Genomic DNA, 25,202 nt, shown 5'->3' on the forward strand with positions numbered 1-25,202 from the left:
TTGCACATTCTCGCTTTCTTTATATGGAAAGAAAGTTTTTTTAGGAATTATTCCAGCGTGTAAAATCAGTGAACTCAATGATACAGTAACCAAGTCCTTTCAAAACCGCATGCAAAACTTTCTTTAACCAACACATTAGGTCAATCTGTCCATGTCAGAACCACATCAACAAAGTTAGCGTCTTGGTACATTTCTGGCTGTTATTTCCTGACTGATGTTTTAGGTCAAAAATAAAACTCAGTCAACCAAAGCTGTGACAACAGGAGTAACCCGCCTCAGGGTCACGGAAACTACCTGTTAGTTTGCTGACCGCTTTCACGACGCATTTTTGCTGCACTGCATCACCGAGTCTTGCTTGGTATGAACATATGGCAAGGTCCATTTGTTTTGCTCCGAGTGCTCTCTTCCTGCTTGTCTTTTCTCAAGTCTCTGCCATTTCTCTTGGTTGCTTGGTGCAATCAAAATTTCCCATGCCCAGTTACATTAACATTGCTTGTGCTAAGCTCATTAAACTGTTGGGTTTTTTTCCTCTAAAATTGATACACAGTAAAACTTTAAAAGCATTAGCTGGGCTGTAACATCAGTTGTACTACCACAGGTTCTAGGCAGATAAATAAATACGCAGTAAGTTGTTGTTGGTTTTTTTTTTCAAATGTATGATCTCTTTGGTCACTCGCTACTAAGGAAATACCTTTCGGCTCACTTCTGCGGTTCACTCCAGCTCTGAGGGAAACTACAGAAGCCAGTGGTGAACTCCCATAAGCACCAGTAGGATCACAGAATTTAATTCCTAGTCTATGGATCACATATAGAATTACTGCGAGAAGCTGGCTGCCAGCATTATGATACACGATGGCCCCATTCACTACTCGGACTCATTTTATTACGCTGCCTGTGGTACTTCCTTCGAAGCCAGTGAATTGAGGAACAGACAGAAGACAGTAGGTAGGCAATCATGCTGTCAAAGAGATGATAGAGTTTATTTGGCCTTGCTCTGAGCCCGAGTACTTTCTAGGAATGTAAAACAGATGATGGCAGAAAGATAAACGAAGTGCCATTGGTACACGTTATCCCGTTCAGATTCAGACAACCCTCCTTCCACATCATTTTCTCGGGCCTGGAGCTCCTATCAGTTGACATGAGAGACATCTAGCCACCGTGTCAGCAGCAGAATTTAGGTGCCTAAATACGACTGGAGGAATTTAAAAGATTTTTACTGCAGGTACAATGTCAGCAAAACATTTAAATTCCTACCTTATTTTATGAACACATATAAGCAGGATTAATTTCTTCCATTGACTTCAGTAGCATGAAGTAGACATTGAATAACGACCTGAAGCTTTAATGAGAAAAATTACCTGAGTGAAATCCTGGACAGTAATGACAAAAAATCCCAATACGTTTCAGTGGGGACAAAACTCTTTCTTTTCTTTTAATGTGTGCATTCATTTTAAATGCAAACCAAAGAAAAGATCTATGGCACAGGACCCCATTAGATCTCTTCCTCACAATTTCACACAACAGTTGTCTCATCAGCCATAAACTCATCTGCCTACATAACCAAGGGATCTTTCTTTTTTCTGTTCCCATAAGTTCAAGAATACACTGTAAAGTCCGTATTCATGGCAAGTTTAACTTTAGATCTCTCTTCCATCTATACAGATTTTTCTCTAACGAAAGGAATATCCTCTTTTCAGGGCAGGAGAAACCCCAAGATCCACCTTGGATTCCAAGCCCAGAAACATTCTGCTGAGCAGTGTACAACAACTTAATTCTAGGTCATGAGTCTTCTTCCAGATGGATATTTTTTCTCCACGTTTTAAGCATCAGGCTGCAATCTTTTGTAATCCCAGCAGAGGGCAATATAATTAAGCCATTTATAAAGGCTTTTCCAGGCAATTGCTGTACAAGTTCCTCCGGCACGCCTCAGGTTTTGTTGTTGCTGTGGGTTTGGGTCCCCATGCCAAACGTTTTAATATTAAAACTGCTTTTGATCCCAGAAAGGTTCATACTGTTTATTTCTCCTTTACCGCCCAAAATGCACAGGTACATTTTCAATGCCTGAAAAACATCTCTCTGGTAAATCAAGAGAGCCCTCTTCACTATCATTTTTTCTTGTCCTCAGTCACCCATCTGAATGTAAATGCGGTTACAGTATGCCTCACATCCATAAGAAATCTGCACATTAATATTTAGTTTTAAAAAGATAGTCTCAGAGGTACCTCTTGAAATGGATTAATGGGCAAATTGGAAGCAAATCAATTGAAAGTACATGATAAATGTTATTTAATTCATTCTATGGCTTTGCTATTCACACACATTCATCGGTGCAGGCAAACGCTCACATACATATGGAATGAAACCTCACTTTCAAAGCATAACTGCAGGGAAACCTGCTCTGAGAACGAACAGCAAAGCATTATTTTACAGTACACAAGTTTATGGGTCACGAGAGATCATGCAACGTTTGTAAAGATTATCCCAATGATAAGGCTCTGTGGTTTTATTTACTGAAGTCTAGATACATTTATACACTTACGAGTTCTTACAAAGATAACCAAAGCTCTAAGACAAGAACAGAACAGCCACCTGGCAGATTTTATAAAATCTCACAATACAACAAACCGTATTAGAGTTTCATAATTCATGAAGGAGCAATATCCCCTACTGAGCATTATAGCCAGTCAAGATAACACCAAGAACAGCTGGTAAGTCTGTCTGCGCGATTTCCCCTCTCCTTGAGTGTGAAGAGACAAATGTATGAAACAGCTGGAAAGCACATTCAAAGTATGATTGGCACAGTGTCACAATAAAAGAGCCAGGTAAGCTGATTGCAAAACAGTAGCTTTATTTATTTCTTGTCTAATTTGTAACAAGACTCATATGCGCATAGAAATGGTAAACATGAAGAGATAATGCATTTCTTTGTATCTTCACAGAGATTCCATAAGGAGTGGTCTTGTGCTAAAAGTACTTCATTGCAGTGTTGAAAAAATATAATAAAAAAAATAAACATTTGAGTCTTCTCATCATTGCTTTTATGGCAAAGCATTTGGCATCTTCAGTTCACTGTGTATAAAATGGCAACGGTATTTCCTGTATGCCTGTTGATGGTTTCGGCAGCAAGAGGAGATTGCAAGTTCTGCCCTGAGTCAAATGCTCGCAATAACAAAAAGGCACTCCTTGGCTGCGCATTCTGAAAAATGAAATTCTGAGAAAGAAGTAGCTCATGTTTTATTGATATGTATATAAATATATATACAATAACATATAAACACGTATATAGTATACCCAACACAATTCAAAGCTCAGCTGAGTTTTCAAAGGCATTGCAACATAATCAGGAAACAAGTAATATACATCAAGAAACCAAATGTTTTCAGAACACAGAAAAACCCTTTGCACAAAATGCTCTAATTTTCTAGTAGACCACAAAAATCTGAGGGCGAGCGTCTTCACTGGTACCTCACAGGACGCGTGACAGCGCACAGGAGTCTGCATGCTCTGTCTCCCTGCATTCCCAATTCATTTCCTCATCAGACTGAGAAGAAAGACTTGGGAAGAGAGAACTGATACCTCCTGCTTCTATTTCACCCCTTTGCAGGTCACACAATCTAACATCCACTTGCAACTGTAAAACGGCTTCTTTATTTTCATGGAGATAGCTATTATAGAAGCAAAAGTTTCTTCTATTCCCCTTTTATCTGTAGTGTTCTGCTAGCTTTTGTTCACACGAAGAAGCCAGAAAGGATTAGATGACTCGGTACATTAGAGGTTCATAGCGGGGGGAAATGTTGTCTTCCTTGTACTGGAGAGTGACTGACAGGAAGATAAAATTACCAAAATGCTTATCAGAGTACCTCTATAAGCAACAGAAGTCAGGGTGCCTGAGAGTTGAAAAGTTTTTGACGTTTGAGAAATAGCGAAGCACTGAGAGAACGGTGAAGTTTTTATTCTTGCAGGTCCTTTAAAGGTGTAGCAGGTTGAACAAATAGCTGACAGAAAAAAAAAAAACAACCCACCATTTGATTGTCCTGCTTTGGGACAGGTAGATGGACCTGATCTATAAAGATCCAGCTGTATTTCTCTAATTCCCATAGATCTGTGTCTTCCAGCTGTATCCTTCTTCAGTGAGATGCTAACCGAACGAAAGGTTTGGGGTTTTTTTCCTGCTGCTGGGATTTTCACGGTCTCTTTCTTTCATACAGACAGATATTCTAGCATGTGCGGGAACTGAGATCACAGCTGAGCCTGAATCAGGGCACATTTTTAACGGACCTTTTAGAAACTCAGTATCCTTCAGACCACCACCCTTTTTAGAAAAGACTGCCATCAGTCAGCAAAGCCTCACATTTTTAAGGGTCATTCCTTTAGGAAACATGACTAATTGGCGTTAGACAAATTACTTTAATTTTCAGTTGAGTTTGACCCTTTTGTTTCTAACATTTGCTCTACGCTACTGGATGTAGTAAAGCTACTGTTAGATTTGGTTGCATATACACAGGCATCACACAGGGATGATTAATGGTTTCTGTTCATGTGGCATTGCCAAAACTCCACTTTCCTGTGTAGTGCAGCAGCAAAAAGATGATATATTGCAATGAGTTCAGAGTTCAGAGAATGCCATCTAAATTAATTACCAGTTTGGAGGGACTGATTCATCAAGCAAACTTGAAATAATTGAATACGTACATCTTTGCCTAAACAAGACCTACTACAGGAGGATAAATGAATAATCAAACACATATAAATATTTTAACATCGATAAAGTGATCTCAATTAAAAAGTCAATATTTGCATATCTCAACCACACTGTGGCATCGTAGGTCGTGACATTTGCTTAAAATGAGATCTATCTGCAGCCCTAAAGGGTAGAACTATATAGAAAGGGACTGAAAAAACATCAGCTTAGCATTAACAAAACGGTAGTATAGTTCTGATTGGTACTAACTCACAACTGTTCAGAATTAATGGTTACACAGCAGTGCCCTGTGCTTGTAGGAGCACTGCAAAAAGCAGTGGCTCCAACTGAATTTCAGAGGCATCAAGAACGAAACTTTACCCTCCTCCTCAGAAAGCAGCAGGGTGTACACTTTAAAAGGCCATCCCATTTTAAGCATTTTAAAAAACACTTTGTATAACAAGGCAGAAAATTCACTGGCAATTCAATGTGGACAAGGGTAAAACTAAAAATCGTCTTTCAAGCTGCATGCCAAAAAAAACCCACAAAGCCCAAAACCTTGAAGAGGTAGTTAAAAGCTGAAAGGCTTTCTTTTCTCCAGCTACAAAACACTTCTCCAAACTCAGACACATGGAAGACTGTGAGAACACCTTTGCTATTATATTCAGTGATTAGCTTTTTTTCCTGAAACAAAGTTTCACGTATTCGTGCTAGAGTTTACTTTTTTATTTATTAGACTTAAAAATGTCATCTATTTGTACATTGAATAAAAAATGTCTTACATCTGATAACAATCATCAACAATAACTCTAAGATATAAACCCAAGTATATCCTTTTGGTACCATGGGAAACCATACATCAACATTTAAGACAATTGAATGTTTATCTGATTTGCTGCTTCATTGCAAAAGATGACTTTTTTGTCCCTTTTGTTCAGACACAGAATGTTTTTCACCCATGTTCATTTAAGCGATCCAGAAAATGTCTGTCTTTTCTCCACTCTCACAACGGCCTAGGCATCTAGTGATTCTGTTTCATCAAACCTATTTAATTTAGAGCAGTAGATTTTGTTTAGTTTCTTTTAACTCATCGTTGCATATGATTTCCATATATTTTCATTTTAGAGAATAATTTGATCATTCTTTCATGTTATAAGTAATTAATATAACTTGCTAAAGTTTCTGGTTTGTGACATTTTGCATGAAAGTGTGTGTTTGATTTGAAAAAACATCTACCCTTAGTGTTATAAAGCTACACAGTTAGAAAAAAGAATACTAGGACAGTTTTAAATAAAAATTTGCATTGTATTTTAAATGTTAGAGTTGCCAAAGTTGGCTGAGTAATTACAGAGGTACGTGGTAGCATTAAAATACGCAGCTGGGAACATTATATGTATTTAAAGCATAAACTACGTAACCCCAGCTGTCTAAAAGACTCAAATGAAGTCTATTTGAGCGTCCAGATCGAGAGAGTTATATGTATTTAAAGCATAAACCACGTAACCCCAGCTGTCTAAAAGCAGTCTATTTGAGCGTCCAGATCGAGAGATCCTTCTTACGATACATCCCCCAGCTGCTGTCTATGCGTCTCACAAACTAGCTGGCACTTGAGCAGTACAGAATTCAGCACCGTATCTTCTCTTGGCCATACTGGAGCATTTCCCTTGGCTCCCCGCCCCGTCTTCACACCTATTCATCATCAGAGGGGGTAGCCCTGGCTCACCTCCAACTTGCCCAACTGCTTTCCCAACGCGACTGCTGACTCCTCAGAGATTTAAACAAACCCTTTTCTCAGGGCTCGATTTTCTATTTTAAAGCATCACATGAGGATGAGGTAGGAGAAGGAGACATAAGCTAAACAGAAGCACAACTTTCCACATGTCTGAGTACATCATCTCTTTTTAGGCAGTACAAACCCAAACGGTTAAGGAAAAAAATAAAAAGAAGCCCTAAACACAGTTACCTGGATTAGTTTCCCCAATGCTGGAGTCTAATTCCCTTCTCCATGTGGTCACGGCTGCTCCAAATCACAGAACTAGTCAGTCAGGCACAGTCTCATGTGAGGCGTAGTCCTGTAAATGTAATTTTTGCCATTCCTAGCAGATGGTCACAGGCTTTGTGATGACCTGACCCAACAGTGCCAGGTCCCAGGGCCGGGCTGGACTTGCCGTGGCCCCAGCCAGATTTAGCTGTGATAACAGGCAAGCGACCATTGCCTCCCCTGCATTGTTAATAATTGTTAAAAGCATTATCTGGACAGACAGTAAACTCTGAGTTCCGTATATACATACGGACATATATATGGGATGTCACCTTTTGCTGACAGCAAGAGTTTGAACGTAACAGAGCGCACAATCGTAAGCATCCGTAGCCTTTATTCTTTTGCCCAAATGTTCTTAAAATGGCTGATGACAGACACCTTTTAAATAGCATTCAACTCCCTCTGAAAATAATAAAGCTCTGTTTTCCTCTCAAACAATTTTGATGTTTCTAGTAAGCTGTTTGTGCTATGAATTTCCCTTCTGCATCAATTATTCACTGGAATGAAAGAATCTACTGGAGGGAAAGAAAAGAACCCACCTCAGAGTATTCTCCCACCATCTGCTCGTTCATAGGGATGGCTGTCAAATCACCTTCACCAAAGTACTGAATCGCACAGCAAAAGTGTCATTCATTTTTTTTAAATCTTCACCTGAGATTAGAATGGGGAAATCACAGAGGGTTCATCTGCAGATCACTCCTCTCACGGGACTCCTCTAAGTGCACGATTTTCCTTTTCCTTTACCAGCGCTGAAGAATAGCACATTTGCTGCGATCATTGTCCTTGTGACAGTTACATGACTGAAGCCGGTAGTACCGTATTAATAATATCAATAGTGCTTTGGCAGTAATTCTTTTAAACATCCAAAATATGGAGAACTGGGCCAGGGCAGGCAAAGTGAAAACTGTTCTTAAAGATAAAGATTATAGTATGTTGTTCTTTTCGTGTGTTTCAGAATAGACAGTTAATAAAGTATACCTCACAAAGGCACGAAAAAGATTGTGAAGACAGAAAATCTGAGGAAGAACAACTGCTGACAGTGTAAAACCATTCAGAATGTCTATGACAAGGCAACATTATACAAAACACCCTGAGACGATGTCATGGTGTAAACTGGAAGAATGGCACTAAATAAAACGTAGAACAGACAAGAACAAGGCGAGGAACAGTTGCAGAACCATTTCAACCGTTTAAACACATTAAATTAGATGAAGCAATTGCCTATGGCACCTAAAACAAAATACTTTCATAAAAATCAATGAGTGTTACCCACTGAGTAAGAACAGGATTCCACTAAATGGTCAAATTCATATCTGAATTACAATTCCGTAAAAGTGAAGTAACCCTAATAACCCAAATTACCCCAATTATTGTGACTACATATATATAATTGAGTAGTAACTAACTGTAGATATTCAATTAGCGATGACAGCTAATTGAAGATATCACCCAACATACAGCAAGAGTTAAAATAAAATTATTCAGATGTTACTGGGAACAGATTAGGGACTGATATGAATGCACTAGTTTAATTCATTTCACGGGCCAAATCCATTCATTACTATAACTGAAAAGAGAATTACATAGGCTATGAATTTCTTTTTGTTTTTAGCTGTTGTTTCTTGAATTCCAAGAGCGTGGTTATTGCTACCATTCTTAAGGAGGCCTATTGATAAATACATTAGCTTGCACAACGTGATCGACAGGGGAAGCCAGAAGAGGAAGAGTTCAAGGAAATCTTCCCCCCCCCAAAATGAATTTCTCGGCTCCCCACTACCAATAGTCAAATTTATCGTTTTGTCCTATTCAGTGTTGCTCGTTTGATTACCATTCTGCTTTTCTGTTATGGGTTGCAGAACCTGTAAGTGCATTCTGGACCTAATACATCACATTCCAGTAACTCAGACACGCAGCCATTTACCGTTTCACAGCCTGCATTGGCATTAAAATTCCATTCTTATTTCTGTGACAGAGACTCTAACGAGAATAGGATTGGTAAACCAGGAAACTGTTATGATGGTGATTGTAATAGGGAAGGGGGAAAAAAAAATAAAATATGTAATTTTCCCCTATTCTTATAACTCTAAAGATTACACTTGTGCTCCTTGAATGATATGCAAAGAAATCAGTGATGTTGGTAAGAAGCTCCAATGTCTGAGAATAGTAATTTATAAAGATATTAGACTCCTCTTGAACATATATACATATGTAATCAAACTGAGTTTTAATTAGCATACTATATCAGAATTCACATACAGTCAAAGTGTTAGTAACGTTAAATTTTTTCCAATGCAAATTCAAAGCAAAGCATCATCTGTGAAACTGCTGCAATGGAGCAGAAACAGGTTGGGTATTTTTTTCCCCAGTGCAATTTTCTGCCTTAATGGACAAGCACACATTAAAAGCTGGTTCATAGCATTCCAAGATTCTTTGTAATATTGTAAGATTTATTAAAGATGATGTGGTATTTCTTGCACCTTTTCTTCCAACTTTAACAGAAATTATTTTCAGCCAAACAAGTAATTGGATATTATCTCTATCCTGTGGCATTTAACTTGGACTAATGTACTGAGACAACACACTAACAAAAATCAACTTCTAAGAGAATCAAAGAAGGAGATATGATAGACAGCTTTGTTACAAGTTGGACCAGCTCATGTAGCAATGAGTTTTACCTCTGTTAATGAACAATAAATGAACATTTTTCATTGAACAAATCTGATTTCCTTAGTGGTTCTTGCTCACTTTTTCAGTTTATAGAACTTCATACACTGCAGTTCCACACCCAAAACGCAGCAGTGAAGCAAATCAAGCACGACTGGATAAGCGTCTTCTAAATTTAACAAACAAATCATGAACATTTGAATTACCAGCAAAGCAGCATCATTCATTTATAGTGAAGTTAGAAACATCCATTCTCCACTGGGTAATTAGCAATATGAGTACCACAGAGGTGTCAGCTGTTTATAAACTTTAAAAAAGCAACTACTCCTGGCAAGTATCTACCACAGGCTGATGAAAGATTTGGTTCTGCAGTATCGCAAACTGGAAGGAGATTAATTGCACCTTTTTTGTTTGGTTTTTTTTTTGGTAAAAATTGAAATAATCCATCAGATATCACTTAAAGCTACAAAAACTGCTATATGAACTAGTTGCCCCTTCGTTTTTTTCAGAGTCACAATGCATAATCTTTTTTGCCACAACAGAAGAAAAACAAAGACTATGGTAGCTTTCAAAATATAAGTCCTGAGTAATCCTCAGATTACTTTTTTTTTTTTTTTGGCCTTCTGTCACCTCCCCACAATTGCCCAGAGCAATTGATGGTGAATGTGGCGCCTGTAACAAGTGTGAGAGAAAACAGAACGGACTTGACCAACAATGTGGCCTTATTTTGGCAATTACAATACAGCACCAGGGAAACCTTGAAACTGTTCTAAACTGTTTTTAAGATGGATGATCACATTTTAACCCTCCTTGTCTCTTCCTTCCTCAGATATATTCGCTAGAGCTTTTCCCAAAGTCTAGACAGAGAGTATGCAATATTTCATTCCAATATCTATCATAAAAATGAACATATTTCTGATTCTATTATACATTATGATCTGTTATGTGTACAACATGAAAGTCTTTTAGGATATATTTTCTCTCTATTGAAGTTATGTATTACCTCTCTTAACCTTAGTAAAGTTATATGCATGTATCTGAGAGCAAATCAGAATATATGACTTTGGAAGCTCTGTAATTAGAAAATTACAGTATTTTTAAAACCCAGAGGCACCATAATTAATTACTGTTCTGTATATCTTTGAAAGTTTTATTAATTTTTTGGTTAAAAGTGAAAAAAGTCATGTTTTTTTACCACTTCAAAGCTTTGTGAGAGTATCTTAACTTTTTAAATAATTAGTTATCTCACCCAGGAATGACAAATTTTTCTAGGGCAAACACACTTTGTGCAGAAGTATGATGAAAGCCACGTTGTACCTTGCACATTTCAGTGCACATGGTGGGGGGAGCAAGGAGTGCGGGGGCAAGACATTTGAAATAAAGTATTTTTGGCATGGAAGATCAGTAATATTTTGCACTGCTTTCTTATTCTGAAATAATATTTTCATGATACAATGCTAGTGAAGTTAATAACTGGTTTATTATATCTGGATTTTGTTTGATTTTTGCTACAGTTTTCATTACACTGTCATTTTCCCACGTTTATAGGAAAACATTAGCCTTGCAGAAGTCATCCTGAAATCTGAATTGTACTAAAACGAGAAGCAAGCAGAAAACTGACTGCCAGCAAGTAGGCTTCTTACCCTTCTCTGTGTGGAGTTATTCTATTCTAATGGCTTTCATTAACAAGACAACTTTTCATTGAATGGAACAAGTAACAGACTGATGAAGATAGATCATCAGAAGACTTCTGTATCTTCACAAATGCTGTTTCACACTAGTCTGTCAATTTTGTGCTCTGCCATTATTTAAATCTAAAAAGAATATGTGATGAACACTTACTGGTTTTGTGAATGAGCTCAAAAGTTGAAACGCTGAGGAGCCAGACATCTATATCCATAATACGGTAGGTAGTTGCTTTGGAGTTGTGAAGAACTGTACTATCTTGCCACATCTACTGACAGGGTAATGGAGAAGACAGAATAAGATAATTCATATATTATCACTAAAGCTTGTCTCCAGAACAAGATTCACTAAGCTGGAATGTATTATTTATGCTATTGTTGTAGATTATGGGTCAGGGCTTTCCTATTATATTACAAGCAGTTTAGTGAGATGCAAGATACACTCTGAAAAGAAATAAAACTGTCAGACCAGTTGCTTCTAAGGCTTTTTGACCAATATCAGACATCAAGTTTCCAAATACTGCTCCTCTAAATATAGTTTCTTTTTTATTATGCCGTGCAATCAAATAAACACTGGCTTCGCTTCTTCTCTTCTCAAAACAGAAAACTGAAACATCAGAAATTTAAATCAGAAATCTTTTAGGTTTATGCTGGCATTTTAATAATCACCTCTCTGCATCTTAATATGTCACCACAAGGGGCAATTTTTCACCTACTACACCCCACCTACACTATTTTAACATGTCTCCCTTTCACATGCTTTGTACTCCTCAGCCTTGTACATTCGCATCACGGATATATGCTAATGCATTCAACAGATTATCCAGCCCACTGTTCCACTCTGCAAGATTATTAGAGAGCTGCTCTCCTTATTTGCCTGCATTTTATCTGTATCTCTCTTAACACATATTCAGGGGTTAATGTTGACAGCTTTGCTAAATGTAATTGGTACTTAGTGAACTATGCAAATCCACTATTAGGTAGGAGTAATAATGCAAGTATTTGCTCTTGTTTACCTAGACTTAAATTCTAATTATTCATTAAATAAGGAATAACCCTTAAGTTTCCAATAAAAAATAGAACATATAATAATTAATTGCATTCAAAATACTAGAAATTTCCTTTTCCTAGCTTTCTTCGGTGGTGATGGTGGGGGATTTACTTTTCCATTGAAATGGGAAGATAAAACTGTTTCTCTCTAAGCTTCTGGTAGTTTAGAGCTATTAGAAATAGGATATTACTTTTTTTTCAACCTTGCTTTTCTGGAACCTTCTGGTTTGTTGTTTTTGCGTGATTTTGACCTTACATTTTCATCTGCGTACAGGTAACTGCGGTGTAGATTAGGCCAGCTTCTTTCCTGTTAGAAGCCACAATGAGTTAGCTCACAGTGAACAGGATTTAGCCCTTTCATCATCTTTGACAGATGATTTCTATGTGGGTCCAATAGTAAGGAAAAAGTCCTTCCCCCCCTGCAGGATGTTCTATTACCAGTTATAACTTACACAAGCCCTCTGATAAAGGTCATAATTTTCTTCACACATCCAGAAACACTGTTCTCAAGTCATCTCATACAAATAACAGCGTAAAACCACCAGCATAGGACACCATCCTCTTTCTTGCAAAGGTTATATGGGCTGCGCCGGCAGCTATATGGGAAGAACCCAAAAGTTCAGAGAACACCACAGTTCTGTCTTTCTCACGGGACACACAGACTGCGAGTTGTGCCAAGGGAGCTTGCACGTGTCGTGAACTAGAGCTGCTTTTCTCAAAGCAGTTGCAAGCTTCTCCAGACACATTTCACATAGGTTAAGACTTCAACAAGACTTGACAAACACGTGTTGAGGTACATAGATAAAAAACCCTAAGATAGTAAGGGCAAAATTTTACAGACTTTGCTCTGTTGGTTAAAGCTCCTCATCTACAAATATATCATAAATGTAAGAAACTCCCCCTGCAAACATGAGGTGTTTATTACTACAAAAATGTTTTATATAGACAAATTTACCTTTTCTGATGCAGAGACATTTTATTGGAAGATTTCCAGATGACCATAATCTCTTCGAGCCTCCACTCACCTGTGTGAAGAAAATTAGTAGACGGTCAAAGAAAAGCTTGTTAGTTAACAAGCTTAACTTCCAAAAATGAGTAACATGGCCTCCTTGCAAATAATTTAGAGTAAGATTTAAGAATGTTTTTTTGAGGCAAGGCATGAAAAAGAACAATTACATATAGTTATTCAAATTGTGTCTAATATTGATTGCAGTTGGGAGCACAAATGGGACAAGCCTTATTTCAGAAAAGCCTGCAGGGCAAAACCAGTGGGATGTTCAGAAAACTACTTAGGGGAAGAAAATTTCATATGTTTGCTGTTTAAAGTCCTGAGTAACAATAAGAATAAGATATTTCTTGTGTAGAAGAGATGAACCAGGACAGTTATAAGAACAGCCTTCTGACAACAACTTTTACTAAAAAAAAACCCAAAAACAAAAAGAAAGAAAAATCCAGATATTTTCCCTTTATTACGGGTATTATTTCAATATCTGTTTTGCACGCTGATTTTGGTTAGAGAGATAAATATTCTGCGAGTTTATAGGCTTTAGAAAGAGCCAGACAATATCCTTAGGTGGTTCTAAAGAATACATAGCAGCTCAATCAACAGTATTTTTCTCCTAGCATACTAAGTAAACATAAAAATTTATCCAAATAGACAGAGATACAAACCCATCTTCTGAGAATGAAGCTTTTCATTGACAAGGAACAAAGAAACTTTTCAAGTACTTACTACTTTAGCTTCTCTCTGAAGGATATTGGTTTATCAGAAAATACCCACAAGGTATTTTTAATGAGCTACTCAAAAGATTTTTGTGCAAGAAAAGTTTAATACAACGGCAATTTGTCTTCATAATTTACATCTGTTTTCTATATACTCAGGCTGAATTCACTTAAATATTTATTCAGCTTTTACGTTTCCTTTTGGCGAGAAATAAAGTGAGTTAAACTTACATACAATGCAACTTTACTCAAAATCAGTGTGTAAACTGTGTGTAATTTTCTTTTTCCGATATCTGTTCACAAACAGTTCCCCAACTTAGAGTTGCTGTGAGGTAGTACATAAAAAAATAAAAATTAAAAACAATAAACAGCATTGAGACAGAAGAACAAATGCAGTACAAAAATCAGCCCAGAAGAGACATTCCTGGCTCCCACGGCACTGTTCAGCTGATTCTCAAAGAAAACATTTAAATTTTTAATATTAATGCAGATGCAAAAATTGGGCCATCTGGAATAAAAGCAGTAAGTTTATCAACCCTTGGTTGCAACCGCTTTTTATCATATGCCATATGGAAACAACTCTTCAAACCTCATACAACAAAACACTTGATATTTCAGTCATTTTGTATTCTATAAAATACAGGTGTTTTAACATTTGGAATGTCCTGTATGTCCAGTAATGCATACGTACATTCACACTTCAGTGAAAGGTCAAATGGGAATGTGGTCTGTGTACGCCTAAAGAAGCAGCTGAAATCCAAAGCATTCAAAAATACTACGTAGCATGATTTTGTAAACTTTCTATTTTTTTTTCCTTATAGAAACGTCATAAAGCTTTGATAAAGAACAGAAGAGTTTGTATTTGTTCTGAGCTACCACGATAAGCACACAACAACGAAATGTAGAAGTACTGCAATTACTTGATGTACTTCAATTTAAAAAAGCTGCATTTCATGAACACATAGCAGTATTGTTAGAAAAAAAAAAAAAAGAAGTAAAGGAATGTAGAGAATATTCAACTACTATTATTAATTACTTATATTAAAGAAGCTCTTCGACTCATGCCCCACACTCTGGCAAAAAAATTACCGCCATCAGCATGATTCTGAGTTCACCCTTCCCTCTTCTATTGGCCCCAAATGAAAACTTCGTTCGCTGCAAGACCATGATGTAACATAAAAACACAAGTCCATAAAATTTTCTTCTAAAAGTAGGTCAATCACATTTTAAGCAGTACCAGAGTACAAAGAACACTAAAAAGATGTGATTTTCTTTTTTTTACTATATATGTGAAAAAATAAAAATAAAAATATTGACCAACATGGAAGCTTTCTATTTTATCCTGTTCTTTTGCCAAAAAAAAAATGAGAAAAGACAGCCGTACAATACTGAGACAACTCAACATTGTGGTATTACGCTGGATGGACTGAGTCTTACTAAAATCAATTGGCTAAAATACCACACAACATTTCAGAAAACCATAGGAGATGGCTCCTTTGTTTCTGCTTTAAGCTAAGACCAATTCATAGGACCCTGAACAATATAAAAAGAGAAACTTTGCCTAAGTACTGTTTGAAAAAAGCTCCTTCAGGTGAGGAAGTGATTTCCTGCACATACCAAAAAAAAGGTATCAAAGCCCATAGTGGCAGAAGAATATTTTTGGAACCATTATTTATTAAACCATAAAGTAAATTTTAAGCAAGATTACCAAGCTCTAAAAATTAAGAAAAAACACCCCAAATCATGAGGATGCATTAAGCCTCGTGTATATGCGTGATAATTTAATTATGATAGATTGAAGGAGTTCCTCAGACTAAAACAAAACAAAAGTCACACAGAAAAATTGCTAGCAGGTTAACATATATGAACATGTTTAGAATTTATGATATAGCCCCATTCAGCTTCAAGTTTGCCCAAGGGAAATTGCTGAAATTTTGCAGCTTGAAGAGAAGATAACAATTTTCCATGCATGTGCACTGTGAAATCTTCAAAGAGAAAGTGTTGGTTTTGCTTTAAGCTTTACTTTGCATTTTGGAATTTAAAAGACAAAAAGTAATTTGTCTTTAAAATTCAGCAATCCATAAACCCGAATGCCCTCATGTTTGTCATGTTAAGTGGAAAAAAGTCTTCAGAGCAGCTTTCAATACAACTTGCAATAACGGTCAATCAGCAGGATTAGTTTTACATTCAGTATTATCTTAGGAAACTAATAAAGTTCAATTAACATTCTTAAACTGTTCCAGATAGGAAGGGTAACATTACTGAGGTATAATCAAGATACATGGTTTAATAAAGAACCAACAGTAAATGTAGTTTTGTTTGCTTTCTTAACAAAGTATATTGTTTTAATAATTTATCCTCTGGAGTTTTACAAATTTAGAAAATTTGAATGTCATAGAAAGCAGAAATAAAATTAATCTTAATATACTGGATTCTTTTAGTAAATAGAAACAATCAGAAAGGGGCCAGCTAATCCTGTATTTTTGGTCTCATGAAGTCCTCAGTGTTTCATTTGAGTAGCAGGCAGCTGAAAATATTGCTAAGATGCTACAGTCTAGCACATACCTTGTCATTATAAACAATGACTACATTTGCATTTGATATTAGGCAAAATATTGGAAACTTCTTAAAACTGCAAAAAAGGGGATTATATGCAAACAGATCATGTATTCTAGAGAAAAAAAGTACTAGGGAGTATGAGAACATCATCTAAGGTAGAGGACTAGCAACATTTGCATACATAGACATGTTAGAAATCATTCATTTGCCAAGAAGCTGATTATCATGAAGAATTAAATGAAATGAACCTAGCGCTGATTGTTGAAATACTCCAATTATGTGATAAAAAATACCCATTAAAAGCAGATCTGTAATGAAACACTTAAAAAAAAAAGATATACTGATAGAACAAGATTAGAGGCTGCACAAGAAACCGTATTTGACCATTTGTTTGATACTAGATAACGAATGTCAAAGGATCAAAGATTCCAAAAGGTTTTTAATGTGATTATAAAAGATCTGCCTTAAATGCCACTGAAAAATGGCAATTTCAAACTGTCCATCAACAACAACTGATTGTTAAGGGGTTTGCAGACACGTAAAAGCTCTACCTGTGTGCCTATACATAAATATAAGTATCCAAATATAACTTTTGTAGTCAAAAGCTGACATTTGATATTTAGACCACCAGACTTAATCTTGAAAAAATGAATACATACATGGAATCCAGATACATTTACTTACATAAAACAATTTTCTTAAACTAAATAAAATAATAAGTTAAATGAAATATCCACAAATTACTAATAGAGATATCAATTTCACCTCTGGAGAGATGCTAACATATTTATGGCATTTAAAATACAACTGACTGCGCACTCAAGTACCCCAAACAAACCTCATCAAACTGCTCTATCGATTTTTTTCTCATCTTCAGATAAGGCTTGCTTCAGGGACTTTGTTCCACATCATTAAAAATTATTGGGCACTATTACACTATTTTCATCTCAATGTTTATCAACCAGCAGTTCCACCTACCTGGGATCGATACCCCGGTTTCAATTAAATCTTGAAGTACCTTAGATTTGAAGTAATCTAAGTTGGGTATCTAAGTAATCTAGTTGGCTACTTCAAACCTTCTAGTTGAAGTAGCCAACTAGAAGTGGATGCTGGTCACCCCTATCTGCATTCCTGGTCCGAATCTGACAATAACAGCATTTCATTCTTGCGGTGCTCATTCACGCTGATGAAGCCAAGAACAGACAATATTTCTTAATTCAGGTTAGTGACCTAACTTTGCTTCCTCTGACCCGTGAGGTGGCTTAGTAAGGTGCATCAAACAATTCTTTTAGTGACCTATCTGTAGGTTTTCTGACATCAGCAGCTACTTCTTTTCACTGCCTTGCCTTGCACGTACCTTTGTCTTATTTTGTCCTTTCCTGACCCTTTCAACTTCTGATAAAGAAACACTACGCTATTTTCCTTGTTTCTTCCAACAGGGGCCCCACCTGCTTTTGCTTCTTTTCCTACCTATCCATAACATCTCCACTAAACACACCTCACTCACCAGCTCTGGGATATGATCATTTTATCACCCTTGCACCTCTCTGACCCCAATGTATCTACAAAGAGAATTAATAACATCTAAAAATGGCTCCCACCTCTAACGCAGACAAAGCCCTCGCCCTGGACAAGGTTACAGAGAACAGCCCTTCTGCTGCAAATCCAATGCGGATGGAGCACCACCGTTCTACCCTTATTTTAACACATAGTTTATAAGTTGGAGACATCTACTAGGTCATATCTCTCAGTCATTTTGTAACAGCAGACCAAGAAGCCTTTTATATAGTTGCATTTAATACCTGCATTACTTTTGAGATATAGTGCTTTCATGATCAGTAGAATACAATTCACGGTGAATACAACATTTGAAACTGAAAAATTCAGTGTCCAGGAGTTAACTCCTAGACAAAGCACAACTTTACACCTAGAGCCGAGCAGATTGCTGGACTTAACTACGAAAGTCAAATTAACTAACTTTGCTTTACATACCATTTTGTCTGCCAGCTACAAATGGCTTACTTGAGTTTTGTTCACAGCCACAAAACGTTCACACTGGATTTGAGACTACATATTAACATGTATCGCCTTGACTGGCTGAGACTTTCCTGTGTGACTGAGGTCTAACCTTAGGAAAGACTGCTTTTTTCACGTCATTTCTCAATGCAGACAGACTGCAGCGTAAATAAGCTATCTTGTCCAATTCTCTTCTAACCGTACATAGCACAGTACATTCTATTTCCTCCATGACTTAAAACTTTTGCTGTTGTGCACTGTCTTTTGCTTCTACGAGCGTAACAACTTTAAAACTTGTATGTGTAAAAGCAGAGTGGCATTACAAGAGAGAGGCAGCTTAGCCCTACTTTCAGTTCCACCGTACATGTCACACAGTGAGCACACAAGATGACAAAGGACCTGAAGCTTGACCTGTTTTCACAGATATATTGATCATGATAAAATCAGATTCATCTGAGCATATTTTAAAATTTTAGGTCCTATATGCACATCAAAACAAACCTGGAAGACTTCTCAGAGCGCTACATAACATTTTTAAATTATATCGCACTGTGCTTTGTTCATAAAAATCTTTTCAGGGATTCATTGCTAAGTTGTGTAATCCCCTTAGCTATACAGCCTAATTATTTTTTTCTTTGTAAATGAATACTAGTTCTGCCAAATTCTCTTGGAAAAAAAATATTAAGTTTCATAGATATTGGCAAAGAAAAACTAGGATAATTTTTTGCCCAGATTGAGCTGCCACTATGTATCTTGCCATTAGGAAGACTTTGAAGGAGACAACAAAAGGGATTGGGAGGAGAAAAGCAAAATAAATATCAAAACAATTACAGCCTATAAGAAATATGCTTATTCTTTTTTTTTTTTTTTATCAGGAGAGCTATTTGAATTTTAATGAGCTTTCTGTATAGTTATTTTTACTAAAGGTAGCATGCCTGTTTCTTCTCAGTGCCATTAAGAGGCTAACACTGAAATTGAGGATTATCTTAAACTTCTACTGAGCTACGAAGCATTGGAGACATTTATTATCTTTCACAAGTTGTTTGGTGTCTTACTGGATTAAGCCCTATCCTGGAATTAGCCATTATATAGGTGTCAAATCGCAGCACAATGTAACGTCTGCATCTGGCCCGCTAACCACAGTTACACCTTTCAAAGCTCACACTGGATTTTGCACGAGTTTGCATTATGTCTCAGTGGTCCACGGTGTTTTTAATGGAAGATATCAGAAGAACAGCAAGACACAGAACCCTCCCCTTAGCTCCATACACGTCATGAAAGAAAACAAATAAGAAAATACCAGTGTTATTGAGTTTACCATCATCAGAAGTGTGTGCATACACCATAAAAATATTGGTCTGTGCATATGCATTCATTAAACCTTTTATACCTGGCAGTACAATGATTAGGGTCATAAAAGCAACTGCTGTAATACAGCATACCCCGCAATGGCTCATACACAATCTGTCACTACTTGCTTTATTTGTAAAGTTCATGTTGGCCAAAACCCTGGCAATATTCATTTGCTTATTTGAAAAGTGTAATATGATTTTTAACTTATGTGCCAACTTACCAGGAACAATGGAACTTTTCTTCTCAAGGGCGTCCTCCCCAATAACGTAACGCTTCTCGATGAAACAGTGCAAGGTGACTAGCGGGAATATGTTAGTGACTCAGCCCTCTACTTCTGATTTGCTCTGTTTGCATCTCAAAAGTTATTCTGCCTTTATGTAAACACAAAGCAGGGGGAAAAAAAAAATCAGAGCAAACTTCAGCACAGTCATTATATCTGGATCCCGGCCACATCAGCAATACTGATATGTCATCAATGCAGTACAGCAAATGAAGACGTCATCGTTGGCATCCCACCTTAGTTTCAGTGAGGAAACAGACCATGATTAATTTTCTCTGGTTTTTGTTCCATTCTTTATTCATTCCTTTGTTCTGCACTTACCTGCAACCTGGAACCTGACATAGCAACGTACATTAAAGTGGTAGGAAAATAACAACTCTTTTCACAAAATATTGTCAACATACTTGCCACTTTTCACGAATTCTGGGTTTTCTGTCTGTTTGGGGTTTTGTGTTTTTTTTCTTTTCTTACATGTGAGGGGAGGACAATAACTTTGAATAGAACCGCTATATTAGTTTTAAGTATTCAGAAAGTTTGTGGTTTTTTCCATTTTAAAATCAAGCAGCAATCTTCATTCCTTCTCTCTAATATTGAAATTAAAAAGCCTAGCACTTACAAATATGTAATTCAAAGAAGAGATTGCTAACAAAATGTAGAATAAAGGAATAAAAAGAATAAAAAAAAAAGAATAAAGATCTTGCACATAGACTCTCTTACCCTAGCACATAATTAAAGAAGATCGCAGTGAAACTGGAAGGCCCCCTCTGCTTCTCCTGATGCTGTCTTCTTGTGATTAACCATGGTCATTCTTTGGAAAAAAAAAAGCTGTAGTGGTACCCAAGCGTATCAACCCAGCAGCTCTCGCAAGCGGTACAGGCATTCGAAATGTAGGTCAACTTCTCTGATACTCAAGAAACAGAAGTTATGCAATAGGGTTGTTATTATGTCATTGTCTGCTCTTATTATTGCAGCAAATGAATTATTTAGCACACAATTTATGCCAACTGGTACTGAAAAATTAATTACAGAAGACTGAAGTGTTTTCTTTCAGGGTATCTCAATGTACAGTAGAGAGAATTGAAAAGAGAGGACAAACATAACAGTATCATCCACAAAGTGCAAACAAAACGCAGGACTAATATAAACATTAGAAGAGTCATGACTTGTCGTAGTCTGCAAAGCTACAGGTTTACTAAAGTCTTAATGTCACCAGAGTTGGTAGTTTGTTTCTAAAGCAAATTTTTATTCAAGCTTTCCATTGTTTATCTTAAAAGGTACCTATCAGTGTACAGTCATAAATGCAAAAAGGGCACTGAAGCAGTTCTGAATTCTGCATTGTATTATTTGCCATCTTTAGCTATACTTGCTTTAAGATAGGAAAAAAAAGAATAAAAAAACAGACCAAGCTCAACAGCATTATATTTTGCAGTAAACTTATTTACTTTCACACATATTCCAAGTAAACTCTTAGAAACGAGAGGCCTGGAAGACCTAGAAATGTAAATCTTAAGTCTGCTTAGCAGTCTTGTTCCAAAGTTTTTTCACCCAATAATTAGTATTTCAGTAACACATTCTTTGTGTTAAGTTCTCAATGCCTTCCTCTGTGTCTTCAAATTCAACTGCTTAGAGAACAGTAGGAAAAGAATAGCTATAGTCACACTTGACACTGCTGTATTTTTGGGAAGTCACAGTTTAGAAGTATTATAGCAGGACTGGTACTGGTCACAATTTTATCTGGTCACATATTCCTTAACAAGTGGAAACATCCAAGTATTTGGAAGAGTTTCTTGTCATTTCAGATTTCAAAATGAAATAATCATTTGTTTAGTGGATTATTTTCAGTTTATCAATGAAACTGATTCAGGAGTACTGAAAATACAGAATTTGTGTTATGAAATGTGTAGCAAGTGATCCGAGTTATATAAAATGTGAATTGAATGATGTAAAACTTGAAAATAGCTGTTTATTTTCAGCTGATGATGGTAAAATTTAGAGGGACAAACACTACTCTGCCAATAAATTAAGAGAAAATCAGAATGGGTGTTTCCTATAATATTATCATTGAGCTCATCCTATGGTGTGAGATACCAAAATACACTCTGAATATGTCACTATTTGATCTTGAAGGGTGTGTAACAGACCATTTCAGTTATTCTCCCTTATCTGACAAAAGTATTCAAAAATTGCAAGAGATCTTTCAATTTGTCTGTCTCAAATGCATGGAAATGTTGAAGCATGGCCCCACAGGATAGGTTTTTCTCTACGCTAACATTGAAAATAGCTCTTTTCCTCTCTCACAGTGATTATGTCCTTTAAGAATGTGAGGAGATGTAAATACACTCACAGTGACTGAAAATAACATATTTCTTCCTCAGTCTGATTTATACTCAGTCTTAAAATTAAACCTTATATGCATCAAAATTTTTAAACACAATAAACATTAAACAATAACTTATCTGAAAGAATTAATGATGAATTAGTTGGTCAGATGTGTAACTTCTATGAAAAAAAAAAGAACAAATAGCAGATAATATGGAAGAAGTTGTTATTCATTGTTATACATTAGCTTTCAAGTACATTATGTCAGTTATTAATTTCAGACTAGACAAAACTATCTTGATTCTGCCACTCTTAAAATAAAACGGGTCATTCCTCAGGAAATGGTAATTTTTAATGAAGACTTTAAACTTGACAAAAATCTAAATAGAATGAGAATTACTGTAAAAGACATATGAATACCAGGAAATTTGATGAATGCCCATGCTTCACATTGGCAAAATAATTTAGTGTTCTTCCTTCTAATCCTCGTGTCTTGGTTTCTCAAAGTTTGTGCAATTAACTATGAACAGTCTGCCCCAAATGTCCACACACAGTTGTTGAATAATCATTCTTGGATAATTTACAATATTTTGCTACTATGTTTGCTAAGACTGAGCTCTGACCCAAAATTATTCTCTATTGTTCATTTAAAAGAATTATTTATGTTGACTTAAAAAACCTGAAAAGATACAGAAGCATATTAAAATTTGTAACTATGATTTGAAAATAAAGAGATACTTATGACAAATAAACTGCATCTTAGAACGGGAAATTGTATTTAAGAGAAAAATGCAATTATTCACTGAGGGAAACAAGAACTATCTTATGCCTCCCTTAGAAGAAAGCACTGTCCCTTAAACCCGATGTGTTTTCAGGATTCTGCTTCTGTGCATGACTGCTGTTGTCAGGACTGAACACTGAACAGAGACTTAACTTTGGAAAAGAGCCGGCTTAATTAATGTTCAAAATATTTACTTCTTCCCATAGTTTACTACTTATTATAGGAACAATATTTCTCTGTGTTTTCAGGATAAGTACACTAATTTTTTTTTGAGCAGGAACGTATCTGGTAGAAACACATAACAACACAATTTATTTGAATTGCCTGCCATTCAGTGATCAAAACAAGAAAGCGCTCATCCAGATGTTCATGAATTGTACAAGACTCCAAATATTGGGTTTTCACTGGGGTCGCAACTTATCTTCCACGCTCACTTACAAAGTAGCTATATTATTTCTCTTGTGAAGGAACTTAAAGAAAGGTACGCACTTCGTGTTCAGCCTCTACCCTTTGCCTGTTTTCCATGGATGCTAGTATGTGGGGAATTCAGCCACACATTTATTGTGAAATATGAGAGTCTTCTACACTTCTGCTTCCAGGCATCTTTTAATAGCTACAGTGTTCGTCTGGAGAGAGATTATGGCATAAACTCTCCTTTCTTCTCCCCTTAACCATATTATTATTTAACATACACTTTTCAACCTTAACCTACCCTACCCATGAAGTTTAGTTTAATTTTAAAGTTATAAATGAGCTCTTAAGAAATAATTGTATTAAAAGAGAAGTGAGATTTAATTTTAAGAGTTAGTTCGAAATAACTTTTATGAACAAAATCAAACTCTCACTATCTCTAAACATTGTGTTGTTCTAAGATTGGACTGGCAACACAGAACTCTTATTTCTGTTCCATATATTGTCATCAGCTCCATCAGAAATACCTCATACTAACGGAGTGGCTGAAATACAGGAATAGATTACCATTCCTCTGTTCTACAGAAGTATTGTGAAGCTTCACTGATTGATACTTCTTCCATTTTTTTTTTTTCCAATGACAGTTTCCTTGTATCCTAGCTCATAGAGCTTTATTCATTATTTACCTTCATTACCATTCTTCTATGACAAGTTTTAGGGCCATTTATAGGTATCTTTAAGTGGAAATCTTTAAATGTTTGCATTTTAAATACTATTAATAAATAAAAACATACAGAAATGTTTTTTCAGTGGCAAAGAAAAGTTAGTAAGGATATTTTATAGTTCATATTTTTGTTAATATTCTGCAGTGAAGTAATTACAGTTCTGTAGTCTGCAATTATACCTACAGCCATTCTGAGGAGTTGGACTTTATTTTGGAGACATTTAAGAGACAATGTACAAATGTTAAACCTTGTAAATAAACAAAGAAGTATGGAAAAGATGGTTTTTCCATATGGGTAGAATATCCTATAAAGTAAGGGGTTTTTTTGCAGGGGGGATGAGGGTGAGTGGCGTCTAACTTTTCCTGTCATTTACTTCTCCTTCAGATGTTCCCATTAATTGGTGTCTGCTTTACAGTAGATACTCTGATAGATGTCTTTTGTAAACCCTAATTATCTAGAAGTTAGTCCTCCAGGAACAAAACTATTTCAGTGGAGTTGCCATTTATCTGTCTATTTTTAAGATACTGCTGCTTAAGAGGCTTTTGGGTTTTTTGTTGCTTTTTTGGGGTTTTTTTTGTTGTTTTTTTTTTTAAGGGAGCTATTCATAAAAAACAAACAAACAAACAAATGACCCCCCCCAAAACCCCACAACAAACAACAAAAAAAACCCCACCTCAAAGTCAGTATTTTAAAATATCAAAGTACCAGGAAAGACTACATGGACACTTAAGAAGAACTATACAACGCATTTACCATTTCTAGTCAAAAAACATTACGGTCTTTCTGCAGCAGAAGAGTCTTAATTGTGTCTTTACCTGTCCTAGTCCTGAATATTGACTGTTGCTTTGGTACGGCGTTCATAGGACAGGGGGGATGGAGGCAGGCATTTGGCTATGTGGCTGTGTTTATCTTATT

The sequence above is a fragment of the Charadrius vociferus genome, unplaced genomic scaffold, assembly GCF_000708025.1.
Source record: "Charadrius vociferus isolate BGI_N301 unplaced genomic scaffold, ASM70802v2 scaffold159, whole genome shotgun sequence".
Classification (NCBI taxonomy): Eukaryota; Metazoa; Chordata; class Aves; order Charadriiformes; family Charadriidae; genus Charadrius; species Charadrius vociferus.